Consider the following 6,929-nt stretch of genomic DNA (forward strand, 5'->3'; position numbering starts at 1 on the left):
TAGTAATAGGATGGAGGCCATCTACATTTAAGACACCCAGAGGACTTAATTAAGCTTTTCAGTAGAACCTGGTAACTGGAATAGCAACATCCAACCCAAATACAGACATCTCACTGCATTAATAAAAGGTCCACATAGACTAAGGGTTTTCATACAAAAGCAGGGCTAGTACACATATGTAAAAACCAAAATAACAAAAAGCATGGTGCAGAGTTTATAATTAAATGTTAGCTAAAAGCAAGAGCAATGTGGATGGGACAGAACTCTCAGGACACTGTACACTTAGTAAGTAAACAGGATAAAGTCTCCTTAGCACACTAACAGGTAAAACTTGCAAATAACACTACAGATTGGCTATGAAAGGTAATTTATTGTATCCTTAATATAATTTTTGATGAAATTATAAAATCTTTGAAACCAGTTTATTCCATACTAGTTGGTTTTCTGTAGTGAATTCATTGCTTTTCAGAGCTTACAGAAACAAGCATGTATTAGATCCTTATTTCAGCTGGTGGCAGAATACACACACGGCAACCTCCTTGAACCATTGTTTCCCCATGCTACAACCACTGGAATAGTAGAAGTTAGCCATAAAAGAAAACAAAGAGAACTAGAAGCTACTGAACATATTTTTCTTTTTGTTGTCAGAGAAGCAACAGTCTTTATCTCTTCAAAAATAGCTTTTGCTTTATTCACATGTGTTCAGACACATCTAACGTGTCTGTGTTTGTAAAACACTAGTCAGTGACTCTGCATCTTCACTACTCTTAGTTCATCCATGTACCTCTAGTGGTATGTTCTACTTTTCATGCTGAGATCCTCTAAGAGTGCTTACCAGCACATACTGTCAGTTTACATGCCCCTTAAGAACAACCACAGCCAGAGGACTGGAGAACTACAAGCCCCAAAAATAATTTTAGCTGCATAGTCACAACAAGCTTGAGTAAGAAATGGGCCTGAATTCCAATCTGCAATTTCTTCTGAAATTAGTAAACTGGACCAAATCTCAAAATACAGGTAGGTTGTTAAACTATATGGTACACTTCTGGAGAAGAACCAAAGAAGCACTACTGCTAATTGCTTAGTGAAGACACACCTTAAATGAGCACTTAAGAGTCTTCCTCAGAAGCAATTATTTATGTTTTCAAGATTTGAAAAGAAAGACCATGTTCCTGAAGCCATGCAACAACTTCACAATAATGACCTTGTATCAGGAGACTGACGAAGAAGTTTATACAAGTTCAGAAGTACACTGAGGATTCAAAGCTCCAGGGTTTTTTTTGTCCCTGAGGTCTGTGGACAGTTATTGCTGCAGTTAACTCTCAGTCTGTAAAGATTACTGATTAGTAAATAGTTTTAGGCCGTTGAAGTATAAAGTTGCCATCATCTCTTGCTTCTTTAAAAAAGAAGTAAAACATTTCTCAGGATGGACAGTTTTGTAAAGCAACAAGCACTACTCAACTAGAGACCCCAGTTCAAAAGAAAAATCCCTTGAAAACACCAGTATCACAGAACAGAAATTTTCCCATTCTCATGTTTCAGGTTTGAAATTATGCATGTTTTATTTCCAGTACTAATGGTTTTGCTTCTATTCTGGACAATGATATTTATTTCACTGTCCCAGCAGTCCTTTTGAGAGAAAGGTCTAACTCAATCCTTTGAACAGTAATGAAGAAATTATTAATCACGAGTTTAGGAAACAACCAACACACTTGAACTCGCTCAGGCATGCAAAACAGAAGAACCTGGAAGTACTGATAGCAAAGTTCAGAACAGTGAAGAAAAGAACACATTTTCTTATTTGCAATTAGACCAAAAGGTGGAAACAGGATGATGTAGATTCAAAATATTCAGGTTAGATTACCAGTGCAGCATTGTGCCTGTTTATAAATTAATATTTTACTCCTACTTATATTTTTATAGATATTAGAAGCTTTTCCAAAGCCTCACAGAAAACTGACAGAAAAACCAAAATCTGAACTCCAGCCACCTGGCCATGAGACTGCTCTTACTTTTCCAGTGGGCGTTCAAACAACCGGACAACAGGGAGAAATGGACCATAATGAGAATGAAAAAAATCTGTTCTTAAAAAATATTTTATATAGTTGGGACCAACATTTCTCTGATTATTTGGAAACCAAGTCAATTAACTTGAATGTACTTATTTTACTTTTGATATGAAGTTAATCAACAGCAAAGCACAGACCCAGCAGAACTTCCCACACAGGTGACTGCTACATCATGGTATTAACAATTATGGCTGTGGACTGGGAAAACAACCTGAAACCCTGCTGCTGGTAGAAAATAATAAGTCTTGTGCAAGCTTAAGGAAAAGCTGACTATTAAAACTTCCAGGGCTCTAGCCTTTTCAGAAAAAAAACTTCCTCTTGAAAAAGCAGAAAAGAATTGCCATCCAAACCACCAGAAGACCTTGAAATACAAAAACACAGGTAAAGCTATTTATTTTCTCCCGTGGCTTCAGCCAGAACAATAATTCACTGCTGTCACTGGGGTCTTTTTGCACAGCCCTGTTCTAAAATCAATGTTCAAAACCTTTTAATTATATGTAGTATAAACAGATTTTAATTTCTTCAGGAAAAAAACTTTAAGAGAAAAAATCCCTGTTTCCAGCTCTTTGATGACAAAGGCAGTCTTCCAAATAAGCATCATTTAAACTCTATGCCTGTAGAAAAAATGTTCCTCTGTCTTTACTGTTGCTATTCATAGTTCTCTAAGCAGCTACTAGTCCTGACCAGATGACTGTAACAAATTCAAACACTTCTGGCAGAGGCATGTTTATTATTTTCCAATATGACTGCCTGCCAAGTTTCCCTGTCCAGAATTTTTTTTTTTAAATAAAGGAACTATGTGAGCCAAACTATGTCAGGGACTATCCTTCAAGCAGTTCTTTCAGGAAGTGGAAGTGCACTATCATATATGCAGACTTACACTTGAATATGGTTCAAAAACATTAGGAGACACAGCACAGTCAAAACTTCAATTTTCAGAGCACAAAATGCTATCCTGTGAATCTTGAAAATCACTTATCAATACAGAATCCTCAATATTGTTCTTAGCACATGATAAAAAAAGCATAAACTTTAATGAAATTGGTCTTCTTTAATTCTCCTCAAAATGTAATCTTTTAATAATACCTTCTGTTTAGTGACTTCTGAAAATACATATTCTACAACTCTTGTGTCCAGTCTATTGCTTATTAGGTTGCTGTACAAATCTGCACACAATACTATGGCATAAAGGCACAAATCTTATGAGGAATTCTTAGAAGCACTATTGCATATCATTATCTTAAATGATGGTCTTGTGATTAAAATACCTAGTGGTATGAAAAGGAGATGAATCCCACTTCAAATCTACCACGACCTTGTACAAAAGTCATTCAATCCCTCAGATTTGATTCTACATCTGTAATAACCAAATTAATAATTGATTAAATATCTTAAAGCACAAAGTCATTCACTAACCACATACATGGCATTCAGAGAAAAAAGCAGTCACATAATTTCTATGTGATAAACACTCAAAACCCACTCTTTGCAGGAGCTGAATTAAAAGAAAAAGTCAAATGTCTTTGCAAAGATTCTGCACATTACTCTCAGCTTTCAATCTGAGAATAATCCTACAATGCCAGCTTGAAGGAAATATCTTGCAAGAGCTTAATCCAATTGAAAATAACTCTAATATGTAAATGTACAAAGTAATGACCAAATAACAGCAATACTGCTTAAATGGGCAATGGTTTGATATGGTAAATACTTCGATTTTTCTTGCTATTACCAAGTTTTTAAGTCCTGATGTATGAAATTCTGTTTTGGATGTAAACTGGGGAGCTGTGGGGGAGACAAAAATCTTAAGATATGACCGCATGAAAAATAGCAATCACTTCAAAATTATGGTCAAAAAGAATTTATACCTCATACACAAATCACAAATAAGACTGTGGGTTCTACTTATTCTCTCCTACAAAAAGTAACTACCCTTGACAATTATGCATTAAAAAACCCCACAGGACTCCAATTACTGGTTCTAAATAAAAACATCTGCAGCACATTTCTATTAAAAGAAGCAATCAAACAAAAAAATGGTATTCCTAGAGATAGCCAGAAACATACTACTTTTATAGGAACTGTGATTCTTATATACTACTGAAAAATAAAGTCTTGATGTTATATAACTGTATTGACAAATTTCTTTGCACCCAACTGATGAATTGTCCATTGAAATTTTTATGTCTCACGTATTAAGAAACTGTTGTAAAACAAAGAAAGATCTTACACATGGCTTCTTTTAACAGTGGTGTGTTAACAAAAAAAAAAGTCTGCTAATGTGACATTTTGGACACATCGATTCTGTTATTGTGGCTGCTACTGTTCAATAGCTGGGGATCAAGAACTCCATTAACAAACAATTACAGAACATAAATATTTGTCTCCCCACTGAAAAAGGTGCAAGCCATTTCTAAATAGATATTAATTATAATCATAATCCACTACATTTTTTTCCTCCTTTCACTCAATAGAAATTATGAGTCTTAATTCAATCCAAAATTTCTTTTGTTTCACTTTACTTCTCTGGAAAAGATCGCTCCATTTTCATCACATTCTTTACTAATAGTAGAAAACATGTTTGCCTTTTTTTTAACACATTTTTAAACTGCTTGAGCAAATTCTAATACAAAACTAGAACAATCATCCAACCATCACTATCCTTCTTTGGACTAAAGCCCTTTGTCTATGAAAGGGCCTACGCAGAAATACCACTAAACCTCATGAGAGGTGATCTTTAAAAGCCTTTTTAAAGCTAAACACTTCAACATACAGCTTGGTAATGAGAGAAAATGATGTCCAGTTGCAACTGAGCTTATTTTAAAATGTGACTGAAATTCCTGAATAGCAAAAGAGCTTTTGACCCCACTGTGCAACTACAAAAATGGTCAAAGAGCAACAGTTTTCACTACAGATGTGACCTGTGCTTCATGACTTGAGAACTAAACTTGAACTAACTCATAAAAACAGAAATCACCTCAGGCCAGATTTACCTCTGAGTTAGGGATGAGTGTATACAGACGCTATTTGACAGAAAAACAGTTGGCACCTCGTCCTTTCACATGGCTAGTGGCAATTTGGAGATTTCCTTGCTCTAAAAGTTGCAGTTACTAGAACATACCTCGATTTTAAAAAAATCCACTTTACTCCTTGGTACTTTTTAAAGATTTTACACAAGAGCTACAAGGAAAAAGAAACACTTTACTTTAAAAACTAGCTGATTAGTGCTCAAATAGTAATAACAACTAGGACTTGATTGTTTATTCCTTGGCTGGAACGCTGGAAAGAATTCCTGGAATTGCAATTAAGGTTCAATTCACTCTAACTATGGAAAGCACAACATGCCTTCTCTTTCACCAGCACCCTAGGTTTCACAGAAAGAAGTAACAAAGTGACACTGAGAGATTCTGGGTGGCACCAGAGGCAGAAATATTTAAGAATATTTAGAAAACCAATGCGCACACAAAAAAAAGAACTGCTGTCACCTCCATAGAAGTTTACTAGAAGTAATTTCTTTTATATCGATGACACTATCATCCTTGATTAAAAATTTCATCCTTGAACTGATTGTTAAACAATGCTTTCCCAAACATTTGAATTTTCCCTAAGAAAACCCATACTAACAAATGAAAGACACACTTTGAAGTATAATGACATAGGACTGCTGTCATATCCAATCACTCTGGTATTGACACAAAGATTTAGCAGACACATTTCCCTATCACATATTCCTTCTCTACTCTTCTGAAAACTCTAAGAAAATGAAGGGCATCAATACAACAGCTGGAGAATTTTCCAAATATTACTTAAATCCAAAAAAAAAAAAACCCAAAAAACAAACCCAACAAAAAAAGCGAAAACTTAGTCATATCTAATTTAAATGCACGAAATTTTGTTCAAAACTGTATCATAACATTTCTAACTGCTAGACCAGGTTCTACTCAGTCAAAAAGACTATGGTTCTGGATATGCACTTAAATACAATTAAGAGATACTGAAGAGCTAGGGTTATATTCAGAGTAGCAGAATATATCTAATTCCATTACATCTAGTTACATTAAGGAATGGCTGGTATCTGTAACAGATCATTTCACATTTGAAGAAATAAAGAAACCATTTCAATATGGAAAAAAACCAGTTTAGATGGAAAAAAGTTGAGATTCCTTCATGTATGCAGATGGAATGGACTTCTAATTCCCCAAGATTTTTTTTCCTCTTTTTTCTTCATCTGTTTCTCCTCCTGTAATCCTCACAGGAATATGCCGCCTCTAGTACTAGAAGTATCTGGTTTTACTGTACTGATGAACCCAAACAGCACGCTTCTGCAAAGCTTCAGTGGGTGCAGTAATTCAGAACACAGCCAGTAGAAAATTATCTGCCTTTCTCAGTTACTCATTACAGCATCAATATGCAGCTCACAAAACACTCTGAAGCTGTAAGTTATTTTCAAGCTCTAGAACAGTTGAAACCTCAACTGCACTGTGCTAACAATGAACCCAATTACTTGAGGACAACAGATTGAGTCTACCTCCATCAAAAAAACAGAACACCAAAAACACCCCACAAAAGCCTCCTCAGCTCAGCAAGCATATTGAATGAGTCTTTTCCCCTATCTTGCCTCTTCCCTGCAATTCTAAGTGATTTCTTAGTTTAAAAGCACTAAAAAATAACCATATCTAACCATTCACTTGTCATAATATAAGCCAAATAAAATCAGAAGGCTTCAGAAAGCAACATTTATTCAGTGTGATGATTACTGTATCAAATTCTGGGACGAAGAAACTCTGGTTCAATACTGCACACAAAAAAACATTTAAATCATTAACCAAATATAGAAGAAATTAAATTAAAACCACTGGATTG

Source organism: Geospiza fortis, unplaced genomic scaffold (assembly GCF_000277835.1).
Source record: "Geospiza fortis unplaced genomic scaffold, GeoFor_1.0 scaffold98, whole genome shotgun sequence".
In the NCBI taxonomy this organism is placed as follows: Eukaryota; Metazoa; Chordata; class Aves; order Passeriformes; family Thraupidae; genus Geospiza; species Geospiza fortis.